Here is a 20,945-nt window from a genome sequence, read left to right on the forward strand (position 1 = left end):
AATGCTCTGATAACATCCGTGACATCCCCAAATTCACGGTCATTTTAATAATAAGCTATGCAGTTATCGCGGTCGAAAATCAAATATCGGTCGAAGTCCGCTATTTGAAATAGCGGTTTTTACGGTGGTAAAGCGTTGATATAGTGTTATATATATATATATATATATATATATATATATATATATATATATATATATATATATATATATATTTATATATATAGTTAATATTTAGCTAATTTTTATTCTTTAGTTAATCTTTAATCAGTATAGACCATTCGAACATTTATAGTTATTAAGTTTAATGTTTAAGCATTAATTAGTTTATTAATATTTCTAAATAATAGCATAAAGAAATAAAAAGAAGTCAATCAAAAAGTAAGGGATAGTCATATACGAGGAGGGCTTCGTTTACATGCAAAGATCATTAGGGAAAAAAAATCGGTGGAAATTTTTATAATAAAAACACAATATTGGGTTTGAGTTTTGACTGAAGAATAAAGTATCGGGCATACTATAATCGTATATAACGAAAAAAACTATGGGCTCATTCATTTAATACCGGATCTAATAACTAAGTAGCCCATTGTGGATGAAAATCAAAAAGCGGTAATAGCGGTGATATTACGGTCATAAGTTTCGTGGTCAATAGCGGTAAATTGCGCCGATATTAGCAGTACTGCAATTACTAAACGCTATTTTGAAAATGTAGGTCGTCGAACACCGCGAACCGCTATAGCGCGCGATTGATAACATAGTTCTTAAGTATCTTCCCTAAGAATTATCTATTCCTCAATATTTATTCCTAAGGATTGTCTGAAGGAATAGGCACGAAGTTTATCATTTCCAGGGTTTATATAACAAACACTAAGTCCATAGCTGTCGATGTTATTTGTTAGGCACTAAGTCCATAGCTGCCAGGGTTTATCTATTTTATTGACAATATTATTTTAAGGAGTCCACCCACAATACATGTCAATGGTTTTATAGAGTACATCTGATGAACATATCGTTCAAAACACATACAGGTTGTGAGTCTGCTAGTGTTCGACTGGACTGTCTAGAATAGTCCGTGGTTGTTATCTATACTCTGCTAGATGACTGGGCCATCAATTGGGCCAAGGCTTCTCATCATCTCTTATCTCTCATCATTTATGTCATCTTTCATCCCTCATCTCATACTCCCTCCGCCCCAAATTGATAGTCCACTTCTGACTTTTAAAGTATTTTTTCTTCAACTTTGACCTTAAATATTTTTATTTGTGTTATATACTACTTGATAAAAGTTATAACAATGAAAAAACATTTAAAATACAACTCATTCATATATTTTGCATCAAGTATTATCTATCAAACATAAAAATATTTAAGGTCAAATTTGAAAAAGAAAGACTTCAAAAGTCAAAAGTGGACTATCAATTTGGGACGGAGGTAGTATTTCATCTACCCATCTTTAACCATCATAATTATACGTATAAAATACGTATACAGTTTAAATTGAACAAAACGTGTAAATTTTGTTCATCCAACATAGATATCTAGAACATAGATAATATGCACACATAACATGTAATTTATATCAAATACTTTATATCTATGTGTAAGATGAAAGTAACTATGCACTCACTTGTTAAAGTCATGATTCCAAACTCGGGCAGCGCTTCACTTCTAATAATTATATTCTCCTTTGACGAAACCTAGTATCATTACCGCAAGATTTTAGTCTAATATTTATAGCGACTATTTAAGTGTGATATTGTTTTACAAGTGTTAAACAATACTTCTTAACAACTATTTATAGATAGGGACCAGACATTAAACACCAGAGGGCTGGACCATTTTGACATTGAAGTTGTTCTGAAATCCAACAACCCTATGCGGCCCTTCAAACTAGATGCCGCGTACATCGTGTAGTTAAAAGATATTATAATAACACTTTATATATTACATTTTATAATACATATATTGTTTATAGGTTCATAATAACGATATTGAACTTAAACATATGTTATAGTTAAAGTAGGGTAAGCATAACTTGCTCAGAAGGGGGTTTGGCTAGGAACCGGGCTCTGCGGGGGCAAAACTTCCGAGCATAAATCTCTTCTTCTCGGAGCCTTTTGGCGCTCCGAGAATCGCCTATTAGCACTTGGGAAGTTCTAGGGATTGGGAGGGGTTTAAAGAGATGTTTGAGAGAGAAAAAAAGGTTGTCGTGTGAAGAAATCTGAAGGACCTTACATCTTACTTATAGTGGTAGCTTCAGACTATGTTGGGCATACTCCTTGGAGTATGCTGCGTGTATTAGGGGGCAGTTGTCATCATCCTAAGAGAAGACCGTGGGGAGCAAGCGAAGGTCAGGATTCGACCATGTCACCCTCTTCTCATCAACATATACATAACTTCTAAATTCCGTAATTTTCACATACAAGCTCCGTTTTTGACATTCTTTATATCCATGCGTAGGTGGCGAAGTAATATAAAACTTTCGTTTAGACCCCGTCATCTAATTTTGACTTTATTTTTAAATTTATATTTTAACAGGCTTAGACGGGTAAAGTCTGTGAAAATTTCATAACTTTGTCATCCGACATCCGTATTCGTTTGTCTTTATATCGTTGAGCTCCTATTAACAAGATCTTCGATTCTTGTTAAGATTGTGTCGGCTAAAAATTGGTCGATCTAAAATTCGAATTTCGGGTTGTGCACTGCTATGCTAAATCATAAAAAATATGAAGTCAGATTCAGACATTCTTTTTATGCATGCTCTCGGTTTAACGTATAATACGAATTTCGTTTCGATAGCTAAGGATAATAAGTTGTTGAGTCTATTAGATTGTGTCATGGGCTCGGTCCTTAGCCCAGTTTGAATGCCGGTATTGGGCTTGTCCAGCCGTGCATAATTTTGTACTAGGGTTTAGTATATAAGCTGCATGCATGCAGACTTAGAAGGTATCGCTTTCATTGTGTATTTGCTTCATAGTTTTTGTAAACCCTGGCTCGCCTCTACAACGGAAGTTCTTCATTGAGCTCTGCTGAGGCGTGACTCAGTTTTGAATCATAAGCACATATTTGATTATGTTCTGTGTTCATTCTCATGTTGTTCTCAAACTGTTTGATTTCTTTTATCGTATTTGTGAAAGATCTAATCGATCTAAGAGTTTTGAAATCAACAATTTGTATCAGAGCAGGAGACTGTGTAATTCATACACACCTCTTCTGTCGAAGAAGTTCTTAGGGTTTTAATTCCGCATTGGTTGATATTTATTGAGCCGTCACTCTTTATTGACGTATCTCATTAATTGTTAATGTAACCCTAACGATATATTACAAGTCTGATCTTTTACAGATTATCGATCAAAAGCATTTACAATGTCCATGGATGATTCGCAAACCAATCCGATAATATCTCCAACAGCATAGGGTCTACAACAAGAATACCAATCTTGTATACACAAGACTATGAAGTTTGGACGCATCACTTTGAACACTACGTGATTGGATTGGAGGACAATGGGTATTTAATCTGAGAAGCTATTACTGCAGGCCCATTCGCTCACTCAAGCACATCAAAGATTGTTTAAACACAGAAAGAATACAATCAGCTTGTCAATGATGTCAAGGATATTCCTCAGGATGAAAAGGAGAAATTTCAATGCAACATCAAGGCCCTGAGGATGATAAGGTTTGCGCTGCAATCGGATACGTTTCGTTTAGTGAGTTCTTATGCTATAGCTAAGGAGATCTGGGATAGACTGAAGGAATTATATTCCACAGACGAAGACTTGGAACACTCTATCCAAACTCTCTTGCTATCTGAGTTTAGTGACTTTAAGCAGAAGCGTGAAGAAAAACTTGTTCAAACTTTTGATCACTTCAATCATCTTTTAAGTAAGATGATAAAGCATGGGATTGAAAGGAAAGTTATTGAACAAAAGGTTACTTTCATGAATGGCCTCAGACCTGAATGGATGGCTGTTGTGTCAACAGTCAAAGCTCATGAACAGTTCAAGTCTTACTCTCTGGCAAAACTAGTGGGTATTTTAAAATCCCATGAGAATGCTCTATCTAAGGAAACGAATGTGGTTTAGGGTATGGGTTCTTTAGCTCTTGTCTCCAAAGGAAAAAGTTCGGTTGAAGAAGAAGGGGAATTAGATCTTGCAAATTATGATCTAACCGGCGATGAATACGCCATGATGGTGTCTAATCCCAGAAAATTCATTAAGAAGAAATTCCCAGCCAATAAGAACCGAAACTGGCAGGGTAGTTACAGCACCAAAAGGATCAAGGAGGAACCAAAGATGGGGTCAAAATCTGAAGAGTCAAAGAAGGAAGCTAAAGTTGGAGGAGACTCAGGATTCGACTGCAATTACTGTGGAGGCAAAAATCATTTTGCTAAAGACTGTATGTTGAGAAAGAAAGAAGAAAAGACAAACGAAGGAGATGAGGAAGCGAGCCTACTGAGAAGATTAGAGGAAATAAAGAAAAGAAAGTCTGATGCTAATAACTCTACCATGAATGCTTTAATTGTGCAGGGTACAAACAACAGTGATGAGTTTGGTGGTGTGAGGTCTGGTCCACAGATTCTGAGGATGATGAATTCAGGAAGCTTACTCACGGAAAAGCTATGCTGGCAAAAGCAGATCATGCTACAGGAAGATGCTTTGTAGTGACCGAGGGTGTGTCCCAAATGAGAGGATACACAACTGATGGGGGAGTTGAAGAGGAAAGATTGCAAGAGGACAGATGTTTTGCTGCCAAGCCTGTTAGTGCTCAGATCAACGAATGTGATGAGTTGATCAAAAAGGTATAAAATATTCTTGCTTCTCTAAAAATACCTGCTAATAATTATGAAAAGGAATTAAATAATTTAAAGTCAAAATTCTCAAGCATAAGTAGCAATCTCACCCAAACCCATGTCAGTAATTCTAACCTAATTGATCAAATCAGCAGGATTTCTTCAAAGAGTGAGGAACAAAGGATGTGGATCGAGCAAAAGGAAAAAGAGTTAATTAGATCTAAAGATGATTCTATTTATTTGCAAAGAGACAATATTAAACTTCTTAAACAATGCAATTTGTTTTGTTTAATTGCTAAGAGACTCTATTTTAACATCACTCAGTTGCATCTTGATTGTGAAATAGGGAAGAAGATACATCGTATGATTTTACCCTTCCTTGAATTAAAGGAGGATGAAATTGATGCTAAATCTTACAACTATGAAAGTGTTGTATCTTCTGATGAAGTGTCTCCAATGTATAAAATAGGTCTGGACAAAATTGAATCCTACATAAAGTCCAAGGACCACAAGGACATGCTCAAAAATCTGTTAGACGAAATGATATATTGAAATTGAGAGCCGAAACTATACAAAAATTTGACTCTCTGAATGCCAATTTAAGTTCAGAAAATAAAATCATTGTTGAAAATACATCTGAACTTAATGAGGACGATGATATGAGTGAAATCTCTGTAGAAGATTTGGTGGACTGTTCTGAATTAGCCAAAAACGAACCCAAGTCACATAAAAACCTAATTTCTGAAAACTCTGTTGAGTTTGCTCGTTCCTCTATCGACAAAAACAAAGTTCTCAAAGCTAAAGTTGTTGTATACCAAAAGGTTCAAACTACCCCAAACCAAGTCTACATTGTACTAGGAGTCACTCCACAACAAACTGCAGAGTTAACAGCCATGGTAGAAGAAGACAATGTTGGGGGATGTGAAGAATTCTTCTGGTCGGCCCCAATAGACAACGCAGATGAGACGAAAGGTCTTTCTCAGAAAACCTCATGGAGAGTAAAAGGTAGATACATACCTGAACCACTAAATGAGCCTACTAAGTATGATGTGCCGAGCACAAGTGGAACTAAACCCCCTTTGGACGAACCAATGCAAACCACAAGTGATACTTATTCAGCAAAAAGTGAATGTTGTGCCCATACTTCGAAACGCAAGGCCAACATTCATAGAAATCCAAAACAGGTGGCTGATCGAAAGCATCAAAGAAATCTAAGATATATGAAGAATCTCCTAGAAAGAAAACGATTATGGAATTCCCAAAATCCTGATTTTGTAAGGATAGAAAGGAAGAACAAATCAGAAGAAGACTCAAGGAACCAAAAGAGCAGTTTCGGTCCACATTACAATACCTACCGAAAGAATGGTTTTGGTCCTTCAACCAGTAGGAGCCGAAAGGATGGTTTCGGTCCTTCAACTAATAGGAGCCGAAAGGATGGTTTCGGTCCTTCGACCAATAGGAGCCGAAAGGAAGGTTTCGGTCCCTCGACTAATAGGAGCCGAAAGGGTAGTTTCGATCCCTCGACTGAAAACAACCGAAAGGAGAGTTTCGTTCCATCACCCATAAACAACCGAAAGAACGGTTTCGGTCCCTCGTCCTATAATAACCAAAAGGAGAGTTTCGATTCTTCATCCCATGGCAACCGAAATAGTGGTTTCGGTCCCCATCCATACAAGTCCAATCAGAAAAACCGGAAATCTAATGTCTCTTTTGAATTCAATTCTCTAAATTCTAGTCCCTCAGTCAAAAACCACAGTCCTCCTAAATCAACAAAAATTAGAGTTTTCACCATTAAAAGAAAAGATGAAACAACTTTAATTAAACGCACATATATGGTTGATATTTCTCTTACTATTCCCTTCCTGTAAAAGGCTCACAAGGACCCAAGAAACTTTGGGTTCCTAAATCTGCTTAATATTTTGTAGGTTATCCGTGACGAGCAGTTTGACGAAGAATGGTACATCGATAGTGGTTGCTCGCATCACATGACAGGAAGGAAGGAGGGACTGAGAGAGTTTTGTTCTCTCAAAGACGGTGGCATTGTAAAGTATGGCAACAACTCTTTTGGAACTATCAAAGGCTATGGAATGATCACTAATGACGAGTTCTCTATAAGGAAGGTAGCTTATGTTGAAGGACTCCAACCCAATCTTATTAGCGTATCACATCTGGTGGTTGGTACTGGATTAAAAGTATCATTCGACGATGAAGGCTCAAAAATTGTCGAGAAGAGATCAATTGTGGCTGCATGTTATACTCAGAATCGATCATACTTGAATAAGCGGTTTTCAATTACCCCTTACGAGATCCTGAACAATCGAAAACCAAACGTGAAATTCTTTCATGTGTTCGGTTCAAGATGTTTCATTTTCAACTCCAAAGAGAATCGAAACAAGTTCGATGTTAAGGCGGATGAAGGAATTTTCTTAGGCTACTCCCTGAACTCCAAGGCGTACAGAGTTCTCAATAAACGCTCAAAGAAGATTGAAGAAACATACTATGTCACCTTTAATGATAGTTATGTTAAGAAATTGAAATCAAAAGAAGATGAATCGCAAGAAATATTTCCAAAGAATGGTCAGGTTACTATCTCCATCTCGAATCTTTTCGATCAATTCATGCTTCTGTTTGATGAGCCTCAAAAGGCGATTGACTCTGAATCAACTGCAAAAGACAACAAAGTTGATAATCTGAAACAAGTTATAGATGATGCTGCTAAGAAGATGGCTGATGATCAATCCAAAGAAACCGAAGGTGCAGACGCAAGCGAACCTTCTGGTGACCGTCCTACTGTCCAGGGGGAGGGTTCCTCTCCTCATCATGATCAAGGCTCTTCATTCCAGGGGGAGACCTCATCACCAAATACATCAAGCTCTACTGAAATTCCAACCAATGAAGGGGATACAAATGCTGGTCCTGAACAGGAATCATTCTTCGTGGGGGAGAACACCAATGTTGGTGATGATGACATTTTGTCTGAACTAGAGGAAGAAATCAATGTTGAATTGGATCCTATCTATGATCCAAAGTTTCCTCCACTTATCAAATGGACCAAAGATCACCCTCAAACTCAAATTATTGGGGAATACTCAGAAAAAGTGTTAACTCGCTCTCAAATCAAAGCGAAACAGGCTACACTTTTTTCAAAAGTCGAGTTTTGTATGTTCAATTCATTCGTTTCCAAAATTGAACCAAAGACTGTTAACTAAGCTCTTGATCATTCAGACTGGGTTCAAGCCATACAGGATGAGTTAAATGAGTTTGAACGAAACAAGGTATGGCGTCTCATTCCAACTCCAAAGGATGCTTCGGTTGTCGGTCTCAAATGGGTATTCAGAAACAAGATGGATAAAGAGGGGAATGTCATTCGTAACAAAGCAAGGCTGGTGGTCAAAGGATATTGTCAGGAAGAGGGAATTGATTATGAAGAAACCTTCGCTCCCGTGGTAAGATTAGAATCTGTTTGTATCTTTCTTGCGTATGCTGCTCACAAGAACTTTGAAGTCTATCAAATGGAAGTCAAATGTGCTTTCCTCAACGGTGAACTTGAAGAAACCGTATATGTTGAGCAACCGCCAGGATTCGTGAACGAGAAGCATCCCGATCATTGTTATATCCTTAACAAAGCTGTCTGTGGCCTCAAACAGGCTCCCAGAGCATGGTATGAAACTCTCACATGCTTCTTAAAAATGTCTAAGTTCAAACAAGGTTCGGTTGACCAAACCTTCTTTCGTAAGCAAGAAGGTAACCGCCTTATGATAGTCCAAATTTATGTTGATGAAATCATATTTGGCTCCACGAATCCTAGCTTAACAGCTAAATTCAGAAAGTTGATGAAAACTAAATTTGAGATGAGCTCAATGGGTCCAATTAACTTTTTTCTTGGATTGAACATTAGACAGGGACCCGAAGGCATTTTTATTAATCAGGAAGCATATACCAAGACTTTGCTAACCAAGTTTGGAATGATGGGAGACTCTAAAGTGAAAGTGCCTATGGCTTTTGGAACTAAACTCACACCATCATCGGAGAAACCAGCGGCTGATACAACACTCTATCGATAGATGACTGGATCTATGATGTATCTTACAGCTAGTAGACCTGATATCATGTTCTCTGTTTTACTGTGCACGATTTCAAGCCAACCCAGGAGAACCTCATCTTCAAGCCGTGAAGAACATCTTTCGCTATTTGAAGCGAGCCTCCTCTCTCGGTCTATGGTATCCAGCCAACTCCGGATTCTTCGTTCAAGCATTTTTCAGATACTGATCTGGGTGGCTGTGGATTGGATCGAAAAAGCACCACAGGAGGATGTCAATTTCTAGTGGTAAATTAGTCAGTTGGCAATCGAAGAAACAAACCTGTGTTTTGTTATCCACTACAAAAGCCGAATATATTGCTGCAGCATCCTGTACATCTCAAGTCGTATGGATACAAAGTCAAACTCCGGGATTATGGACTAAACATGAAGAAAATCCTGCTGTATTGTGATTCTCAAAGTGCAATCAGAATTTGTCACAACCCCGTGCAACACTCGAAGACTAAGCATATAGAATTGAGGTACCATTTCATCAAGGATCACGTCGAAGATGGTAACATAGAAATTCACTTCGTCAGAACGACTGATCAACTGGCAGACATATTCACAAAGGCCTTACTTGAAGCAAGCTTCAATAAGATTCTACAAGGCCTAGGAATGATGCAAGCCGAGTCAGTACCAAAATCGCCTTCGCTTTCATAAAGGTAACAAGCGAAATAGAGTGAACCGAAATGAACCGAATGTTCGGTCTATTTCGGGTTCGGTCTATTTCGAGTGAAGTTTGACCATGAACCGAACCTTCGGTCTATTTCGGGTTCAGTCCTTCTAAACTCGTTCGTTTATTTATTTATTTTTATCAAGGCGTTTCAACTGTTTTCTTATGTACATCCTTTTCATTACTTCTTTTGTACTTATAAAATCCCAAAAATATTTTTTTTTATCTCGTTCTCATAAAAATACTTATGAAATCCAAAAATATTTTTTTTTTGTTCAATTGGTCAATTGTCACAAAACACAAAAATATTTTTTATTTTGTTTATTTTTTTTTATGTCTAACGTTTTATTTATTTATTTTATTTTTGTCTAAGTATGATTCTCGATGGCAAAGCTAAGGCAGGTAAATGGTTTTATTAGTTAGGAGTCCCTAGAAGCATGCTGCTGTATGTTGACTAAAGCCTCGACTGATTTTGAGTGAAGCCTTAATAACATGATATATACCAATCATGTTTTCCCAATCCAAGCTGTCAAGTTCACTCTAATCCTGAGCTACCTTACTCTACTCAAATTGAGTTTAGAGTTTTCTGCTTGGTCCTTCTTTTCTTTAAAGTATAGGTACATTTGCTTCTTATACCATCTCCATCATCTTTCTCCATTATAATTCGCTTCATCAATATAACCCCTGAGACTTTCATTATTAACAACTGAGGTTTATGGTTATATCAAGTCTGCGTTCGTGATCTTAGTTTCATGCCACTATGTACTAAGTGAAACCCAAAGTTCAACACCACCAATGAATTGACGGTGAATTCACAAATTCAAGCTGTTACTTGTTACCCAATGAAATATCCTTTTCTTTTGTGTGATCTTTATGAGCTTGCCTTTCACCAAGGCTTCTCTAACCCTAAAAGATCCAGTTTAAATTTTTTTTGAGATTTCCTTACTTCCCTCGTCACTATAAATTTTATCATACCTACTTGTTCAACATATCACAATGATCTGACAAGTACTTCATTCAGTTTTGGTCTTATGTTAAGTATCGAAATTATGAATTGAAGCGAAATCCACCCTCTTCAACCTTTAAAAGATGCCTTTCAAAACTTCTCAACAAGTTATTGATCGTTATTCAATGGAAAACCAAGCAAGCACTTTAATGTCTCTTTTGACTTTGAAGGAAGTGATTTTTGCCCAGAATCAATTGTTTTATGTCTGACTACGACATCACAGATTATCCTTAAAATTTCGTTTTATTTCTTTATCTTTTACACCCTATGCACGAAAATTTTTAATTTTCCATATTCTAGTTTTGTACAGAATGATAATTCAAACGCTAAAGGCACAAAGATTCAAACGTCGTGTGGAGAAATGATTGGGATAAAGTGGAAGCTGACTCAGCGGCTATCCAAACGGTTTGGCGATTTGAAAAAGTGAGTTTTATGAAAGGGCGTGTAAAAGGGAAATGTCTTTTCTCTCTCTCCTACGTCATGTTCGGCATGCCAACTGTTCACCCATCTAGTCAGGCGCTATTTTTGAGATAATCCAAGATTTCATCTGGATTTTTCTCTCTCTTCCTTGTACGTATAAAAGGAATTGGAACAGTACTCTCTCAACCTTTATCACTTCCCAAAATCTCTCAAAGAAACCTGGAGATTCTCTGCAACTGTTCATCATCTTCTCCAAGCTACTATAATGGCAGACTCATCATCAGTTCACGATACTTCAGTTCGTCAACCGCTTCTCACCATCAAACCCCAACAGAATCTGATCGTTGATGTCACTCCATTCATCTATGAGCCCTATATGTTGTATGTGGTTAAGTGTCTCAAATGACGCACTGACTAAAGTTGAAGTGGTTCCTATGTCGTGCTTGTCTCTTGTCTACTCTACTGCATTCTATGACAAGATCAATGAACGGATTCACTTTGAACTCCACGATGAGAAGACCTCCATCTACAAGAATCAATTTTGTGCCCTAATTGGTCTTTCTCACGATCCATCTCTGGTAAACCCTGACTCCATTACAACTGGTCAACTGTTTTCTATGTTCTATCAGATGGGGTATACCGAAACCCTAACCACTGTTACGAAGTTCAAGAAGTCCTGCCTTCCTCCTCAATGGAATGGCCTCTTTACACTATTATTCAAGGGACTTTCTGAGAGAAGCGCTGGCTCCGATGGTGCAAGAAAGTCATTCATGACGGTGCTGTATGGGTTGTATAATGGCCTTAACCTAGATTATGGGTCCATTATCTGGCAGCAGTTGGTTCAAAGCATGGTTTCTTCATCCAGGCATTCTGAGATCTCATGTGGGCGTTTCTGGTCTCTCATCACCATCTGGGAAATGGATCGTCTTCGTGTTCCAATAATTGCGGACTCCTTGCTCTCCTATATTGCTACCTTTCATACGACGAAAATCATCGTCACTGACCCAACCAAGTCTTCATTCATTGGACCCATTCCTGAAGCTATGCTCGATCGTATTTCAGCGTCGAGTAACGTTCTTCAATAGTACAGGAAGCGTCCATCTGTTGGCCCAAGAGAGCTTACACCGGCTATGCTTCGTTCAATTGAAGAGGCTGACAAGCCAGCCAAGAGGGGTAAAAAGCCTGAAACACAGAAAGAGGGAACGGTCATTAAACCAACCAAGGGGCAAACCCCCAAGAAGCAAAAATCTGATAAAACTGCTACTTCTCAGGCTCAACCGAAAGAGCAGAAGAAGCCCGCTAGGAGGCTTATTCTGCAATCCTCCAGTAATTCAGATTTAGATTATGTCCCTCCTAAGCAGAAGAACGCTCCTCCTTCAGAATCTGAGAGCGAAAGCTCTGATGAAGAGGCTTCGGGCCGAGGTGACACTCCGCCTCGCTCCCCTACTCCAGAAATTCCGGTTCGCTCTTCTTCTCCTTCACCTCCACCTGTTACCATTCCAGTCTCCATCCCTCCTATCTCTCCAATTACCACCTCTAAACCATTCACTACAATTCCTATTCCCACTCCCATTTTCATAGATACAACAACTACCACTACTACCACAAAACCCGACTTTACCGTTCCCAATCCACCTGTAACCGAACCTCCTGTCACAACCGAACCTCCACCTTCTTCAAAACCCTTATCCCCCACACCATCTACTGAAACAACCCCAATTTTAGGTGATGAGGACTTGGAATTCGAGTGTAGAGCGATGATGATGACGATGAGACTGTTACAAAATGTCATCTCAAGGCAGTAAACGATAAGCTTGATCAACTGCTTTCATCCTCTTCCTCTAGTGTCTATTCAGAAGCTGCCTTAAAGGCCTTGTTCTCTTCGGTGGTCACCAAACACAGTGCTACTTTATCTGCTGCGGCCAAGGCTATTGAAGACTCCACTTCCCAATGTCAAAATTCTTCTCTCGCTGTTGATGCCTCTACTAAGGAGTGCAAGGAAGCGACCGCAAAAGTCGATAAATGCTCAAACTGTCAACGCTTCAGTAGAGAATCTTCAATGGTCTATTCAATCTGAGCGTTCGAACCTTGAAGCGGCACGCCAAGCCATTGAAGAAGCCAATGAAACGCTCCATGCTAATGTCAACGAACGCTTAACTCAACTGGAACCGGAATTAGCAGTGGAAAATCGGATTATGGATGAGCTCGACAAACGTACAACCCAGCTTAAATTGCAAACACACAAGCTGCGTATTGCTAATAATGAGATTAATGATATCAAGTCAGAAAGGGAGGTCATTAGGAGTTCTGCTGCAGATGTTCACTCCATCCTTCTTCATCTTATTGAGGCTCATGATCCGATGATCACTATAACTGTCAGGTGTCATTTGGCGGACAAGCTCAGACCGGCACTGGACATTCTTAGCCGTATCGAGGGTGTTCCGGTGACCGGGGTCCAACCAAAACAAAGGGGAGAGAAAGTGTCAAAGGAACCTCCTCCTTATGGATCAAAACCATCTGCTGAACCGAAGGGTAATGAAGCTTCGGTCAGTAACAAAGACAAAAAGAAGAAGAAAATCAGTGAAGACGACACAGACAATGAAGATGATGTCAATGTCGAGATTCCCAAGAAACCCGTCCAGAAGGTTAACACTTCTGAAAAAGAAATGGAAGAAAACACCAAGAAACAGAAAGCTGAGCTAGAGCTGAAGCGAAAGGAGGTTGAGCTCCTTGAGAAGAAAAAGTCCAAGTTTCCTGTGTGGACAAAAGACTCGCTTCAAAGATGTGCAATTGATGAGCCAAGCATTCTCTGGCTTGAGCCAATTATGTCCTTTGGTCTTGACAATTCCAAGGATGCACAGTTCGATATGCCAATCACCGAAAGGCATTTATCTTCCACTGCTTCAACTCAACTACTGCGATTCCATCCCCAGACTTGAAGGTAGATAGGGATCTTCTGGAATTTTACTTGGAGTTTGCTCAACCTCAACACATGACTTGGAGCTTAAAGAAAATAACCACAATCAAGGTGATGAAGCCTTATTCAGCAGGGAAATTTATTAATGTCAAATTCAGGGTGAGTTAAGGAACCGAAGGCTCAGTCTACCATTTTACCCTTGCTGATCTACCAAACCTTAACCCTCATGATTGGATACTCCTCATTAATATTCTTTTGTTGAATCCTCTGGAGTATCAGCCAATAATCGATCATGTCAAGTGTATGCTTGTTTGCTACATACATGAGGTAGCGAAGATGGACGAGGAGATTGCCTCTGCCATACACAAGCGAACAACGATCAAGACTATGGGCAGAGCTGGCAATGTCAATACCATGATCAAAGGGAAAATCGACTCAAAGTATCACACAGTTATGTTCCTCAGGGGCGAAGGTCAAAAATGCCTGTTTGCTCTTGTTGACAAAGACCTCTTCTCAACGTCTTGCCTTGAGCATATCTTGGAGATCATTCAGAGGTGCGATTAGAACAGTGCTGCTGACAAGAAATTATTCATTGACATGCTGAGGTGGTACATACAGTTTAGACAAACTCTTCTTGCCATAATTCCTTGTTTGTTTAAAGTTATAAAGACGGTGAAGCCTACTCAGAGGAAATAATCTCTCGCCTCATTTGACATAAAGGGGGAGATTGTTGCGTCTATTTGATTGCGTCATGGGCTCGGTCCTTAGCCCAGTTTGAATGCCGATGTTGGGCCTGTCCAGCCGTACATAATTTTGTACTAGGGTTTAGTATATAAGCTGCATGCATGCAGACTTAGAAGGTATCGCTTTCATTGTGTATTTGCCTCATAGTTTTTGTAAACCCTAGCTTGCCTCTACAGCAGAAGTTCTTCATCAAGCTCTGCTGAGGTGTGACTCAGTTTTGAATCATAAGCACATATTTGATTCTGTTCTGTGTTCATTCTCATATTGTTCTCAAACTGTTTGATTTCTTTTATCGTACTTGTGAAAGATCTAATCGATCTAAGAGTTTTGAAATCAACAAAAGTATTATATCGCAAACTCACTTTGTAACGTCCCAATTTTCAAGACTAAAAATTTCTTTTATAAAAGATTACTTAAAACACATTTATCAATCCATAACATAATCAGAGTAGTAATTTCAAAACATATTTTCATTATCAGAGTAAAACATTCCCAGGCTGTCTAATCTATGGTGTGTGCTATGCGATCACCCCGAGCTCTTCCCTCCACTACCAGAAGTACCTAAAACCAAAACTGAAAACCGTAAGCACGAAGCTTAGTGAGTTCCCCAACCTACCACATACCCTACACAAACACACACACTACACATACTGAGCCACGCCCGCTATTCCGGGCCTCGCCCGCTACTTTGGGCCTTGCCCGCTACAACGACCCCACCGCTCCAGGCCCCGCCTGGCTTCGAGCCCTACTCGGATACAGATCTGTTTCACTTAGGCCTCGCCTTTCACTGGGCCTCGCCCGCTAACATATAATAGCACATAAACATATCACAACACATAAGCTAAACTTATACTAATGGATCCTGTCCTAAGGCCTCGCATATCTTGGGCCTCGCCACTGACCTGCTACTGATGAGCCATGGAACCCCATCCACGCTCCTACTGATAGTGAGATACGGGCCCAGCCCACACTCACCCTTTCCCTAAATTGGGCCTCGCCCCTGCTCTGCTGCTAATGAGATGTGGAACACCGTCCACCCTCTACTATTAGTGAGATATAGGACCTCGCCCACACTCACTACCCTACCAGGAACATACAAGTATCATACAGACAACAAGTATACTCTATCATGCAAACCATTCCTTGGGCACCCGCCCTCTATCAATGGACCTTGGTCCTAAATATCATACTGGCATATAGAGCCTAGGGCTAACCCCTGGGTCTTCCTACTCATATCTACATGGGCAGACATTGTGGCCTTAGACCCATTCACACAAAGGGAGACTCACCTAGTACTACTAAACTTGCTGGTAATCCCTCTGGCCGTTGTCTGACAACTCTCTCTGAATTGCTGCTCCACTAGCTCCCCGAGCTACCAATATCAATATAGCACTTAGTCTAACTGTCCTCCGAAAGTCAACTAAGTCCACTCTGGTTAAAGTCAAAGTCCTGGTCAAAGTCAACCTTCCAGGTCAACCCTACTCGCCGAGTCTTCCTACTGACTCGCCGAGTTCATACGCTCAGAATCCTTTCATTCGCGACTCGACTCGCTGAGTCAGCCTCTGACTCGACGAGTCTACCGATATCCGAGTCCTGTCTTGTCCAACTCACTGAGTCCCCACTCAACTCACTGATCCGAGTCTTAACTCAAAGGGTTTGGGGTTTCATGACTTGACTCGTCGAGTCCAAGGCAATCTTGAACAGACTCGCCGAGTTGTTCATCCAACTCGTCGAGTTTCATCTCCATCTTCATCCTACTCGCCGAGTCCACTCGAAGGACTCGCCGAGTCTATTCAGTCCTCCATATATTCAGAGGCTTTTGAGTCATGCATGGACTCCAAACTGAAAATCCATTCTTCTAAAGCCTATTCCACACGTAAAGTGGCAAACTTTATGTGTATCTAAGGAGATCTAGGCTCAAAACACTATAAACTAGGGTTTAAGACAAAAAGGCTCTACAATCAACCCAAAGGTAGTAACTTTATGCTTCTCTAGGCCAAGACATGCTTAAATCTGCAGTAGCAACTTCAGATCCGGGCTTCTAGCTCAAATTGGTTCTTAAACATGGCATAAAAGCCCCAAAACTCATAACCAAGGTAGATCTAGATGAAGAAGGGTGAAAGTAACGACTTAATACCTTCAATAACTCTGAAAGGTGACCCAAACTCTGGATTTAGAGTCAATCCTTGAAGCCCCAATGATTCCTTCCTTCCTTCTTCCTTCAAATCACACAAAAATGGCAAGAGACTTGAATATGCAACAATGGAGGCTGATGGTTTTAGTTTCTTGATGAGAGAGGCTCCAAGGAACCCTAATGGAGATAATAGGACGCTTAAATAGTGCACAAAGTCTCGGATTTAGGCTTTCCCTCTTCAGACCAGACTCGTCGAGTCCTCTTTGCCGACTCGCCGAATCGGTTACTTAATCGATCCCCTGGATCCCGCTCCGACTCGTCGAGTTCCTCCATGTACTTGACGAATTAACCCTTTGAATTAGGGTTTTCTTTCCTTTCTTGGCCTTTCTGATTTTGAGTGTTACATACTTTTTACGTCACACAACGTCGTGCCGATTTTGTCGTGAAACTTTGACAGGTCATAAGTTCTTCGTTATGACTCGGATTTCAGTGTTGTTTATATGTACGGAACCCTTGTGACATATACTATAACTTAGTTATGATTATTTATTCTAAATAATCTTCTATCCAAAATTCATTTTTTGACGCTTATTGTCTCTAAATTGACTAGCCCGAATCTGCGGGCGTTACATGAACAAACTAACGGTGAAAAACCGTTACCCACTCCCGAGTATTGACGATATGTTTGACCAGCTTCATGGTACATCTTGGTTTACCAAGATTGATTTATGGCCAGGATACCATCAAATGAGGGTCGGGGATAAGGATGTACAAAAGACAACCTTTAGAACTCATTATAGTCATTACGAGTTTGTGGTGATGCCTTTCGGCCTCACCAATGCCCCAACTATGTTCATGGATCTCATGAACTAGGTCTTCAGGCCAATGTTGGATCGGTAGGTGATTGTTTCATTGATGATATTTTGGTCTATTCCAAGAACAAAGATCAACATGGGCAACATTTGCAAGCGGTGTTGGAGACCTTGAGGAGGGAGAGGCTTTATGCCAATTCTCCAAATGCGAGTTTTGGTTGCGTAAGGTGTAGTTTTCGGGGCACATCATCAACCAGGAGAGATTCAGAGTTTCTTGGGTCTTGCAGGGTATTATCGGAGATTTATTCAGGATTTCTCCAAGATTATGGTGCCTCTGATCCACCTGACAAAGAAGAATGTGACCTTTCGGTGGGGGCCAGATCAGCATTTGGCCTTCGAGACTGATTCTCACGCTACCTGAGGGTTTGCATGATTTTTTGGTTTACTGCGACGCCTCCATTTCAGGTTTGGGGGATGTTCTTATGCAGATGGGTCACATGATTGCTTACGCTTTGAGCCAGATGAAGCCTCATGAGGCAAATTACCCCACGCGCGATTTGGAATTGGGGGTTGTGGTGTTCGACCTCAAGATCTGGAGGAACTGTCTGTATGGGGTCCGGTGTACAATCTAAACCGATCACAAGAGTTTGAAGTATTTGATGGATCATCTAAATTTGAATATGCAGCATCAAAGGTGGTTGAAAGTGGTGAAAGATTATGATTATGAGATCCTTTACCACCTAGAAAGGCCAATATAGTGGTCGATGCGTTGAGCCGTATGGTGGTAGGCTCATCTATTCAAGACATTTGTTTGAGGATGACTGACACTTCGCCTCTGATGGATTTGATCAAGGAGGCTCAGGTGGAAGGATTGAAAAAGTAAAATTGGAAGATCGAGCGGATTAGAGGACTAATTCCTTTATTTTTTAGAGACATTCGGGGGTTGTTGATGCAGTGTGGTAGAGTTTGGGTTCCGGCATCGGGTGGGGTGAGACAGACGATTTTAGAGGATGCACATAAATCTAAGTTTTATGTCCATCCGAGGGCTATGAAAATGTACTGAGATTTGAGATTGAGTTACTGGTAGCCTTGTATGAAGAGGGAAGTTGCTTGCTTTGTTGAGCGGTGCTCGACTTGTAGAAAGGTAAAGGCCGAGCATCAGAGACCCCATGACAAGGTGCATCTGTTACCTATTCCTATGTGGAAGTGGGAAGAGATCACCATGGATTTCTTCACAAAATTGCCTAGAATGCCACGGGGTGTTGATTCTATCTGGGTCATCGTGGACAGGTTGACTAAGAAGGCACATTTTATTTAGATTTCCAAGAGCATATCCACGGAGAAGCTAGCTGATATTTATGTTCAGGAGGTGATAGTTAGGCACGCGGTGCCCGTTTCAATGGTTTCATATTGAGATGCTCGTTTCACCTCTAGATTTTGGAGGAAGTTTCATGAGGAGTTGGGAAATCAATTGTATTTTAGTACACCATACCACCCGCAGACAGAAGTCCAGAGTGAGATGACGATTCAGACACTCGAGGATATGCTTCGGGCTTGTGTGTTGGACTTCGGAGGGAGTTGGGATACCGAGTTCTCCTACATCAATAGTTACCATGCTCGTATTGATCGACCACTATTTGAGTTGTTGTATGGAAGAAGGTGTAGGACCCTGATTTTTTAGGGGTGAGGTTGGTCATCCGGTCATCGAAAGCACCGAGGTGGTGCATAAGACCACAAAGTTGATTCAGCAGGTATGTGACAAGTATCGGGTTGCGCAAAGTCGTCCGAAGAGTTATGCTGACCGACGCCGTTTGTACATTGAGTTTCAGGTGGGAGATTTTGTGTTGTAGAAGGTGCCACCTTGGAAATGTGTCATCTGGTTTCGGAAGCGGGGCAAGCTAGGTCCCCAATTTATTGGTCCCTTCAAGATTATTGTCCTTGTGGGTATGGTTGCATATCGATTGGATCTTCTTGATGAGCTCAGTCAAATCCATAACACTTTCCAAGTATCTCTTTTGTGGAAATGTGTAGCCGATGATTCATCAGTGATTTTTTTGGATGATATTCAAGTGGATGAGCGTCTGAATTATATGGAGAAGCCGATTGCGATTCTCGATAGAAAAAGCTAAGTCTTTGCGTAATAAGGTGGTGAATCTGGTAAAGGTGCAATGGCATCATAAAAAAGGCTATGAGTGGATGTGGGACCTGGAGAGCGAGATGAGGGAGTACTACCCTGAATTGTTTAACATAGCCGACTTCGAGGGTGATGTCTAGCTTAAGTTGGGGAAATTTCTAACATCTACAATTATCAGGTTTGCTTTTGAACCCTTGAGTTTTAATTTATTTTCAAATTGGGTCCTCGAATTCAAAATCTTGATTTTTGGTATTGTTCGTATACGCGAGGTGTATGTACTTGTATGCTTAGCATAATGGGTTCCGTGTGAGTACGTTGCTTGTACTCAATTACACTAGGCGTACGTGGCTCAGACCAAAACCATAAGAATTAGGGTTTGTGCACTATTGAAACCCCATTATGGCTCAAGACCCTCCCCTACCTCAGCCTCCATCCCCTTTCACGACCCTCTTAGCAAACCCTACTGCATTTTGATATTTTTAGAGATTTTTGAGTGATTGTGTGTTTTTGGTTGTGAAGAAGGTTGTTTAAGAAGGTGGATTTGCCCTCAAGACTTTGGATCCACCATACCCTCCTCATTTTGCACCACCATAAGGTATAAAGTTCCAAACTTGGGTTGTGTTTCATTAAGTTCTAGTTTGAGGCTAGTTTCTTCCTTTTTGTCCCTGAAGTTTTGATCTTGGTGAGTATGAGATACTCCTAAGCCTCCAATTTGTATTTACAAACGTTTCTAATCATATTATATCATAAAGGTGCAAGCTTGGACCTTTTTCAGTCCTCGTTCATGTGTTAGAGTGTAGGTTGGGGTGAAATAAGTAAGGTTTTAGCGTTTACGCTCCTTGTATCCACCCAATGGCATAAAGTTTGCAACTTTATCACCTTAATGGTCTTAAGGGGTTCATATGTGAGTTTTAGTTGCTTGGTCTTAAGGCTTTAAGATTTTTTGCATGGTTTGCATGTGGGCCGCATACGCCGAGCGTACTTCCTGTACGCTACACATACTGCCTCCTTATTCGCGACTTTCCGCTTTGGCCTTGTACGCTGTGCGTACCATTGTGTACGCCAAGCGTATGGAACAAATCAGATTGATTTGTTTTTTAGGCCTAAATCGATGGGCTTGCTTGTTGGGGTTGGGCTTGAACATTTTTCTAATAGGCCACCTTATTTGATGGACTCCAATTGGGCCTTAGTTGATCCTTGGGTTTGGGATAGGATTTTGTTGGGCTAGAGGT

Source organism: Lactuca sativa, chromosome 9, assembly GCF_002870075.4.
Source record: "Lactuca sativa cultivar Salinas chromosome 9, Lsat_Salinas_v11, whole genome shotgun sequence".
Taxonomy (NCBI): Eukaryota; Viridiplantae; Streptophyta; class Magnoliopsida; order Asterales; family Asteraceae; genus Lactuca; species Lactuca sativa.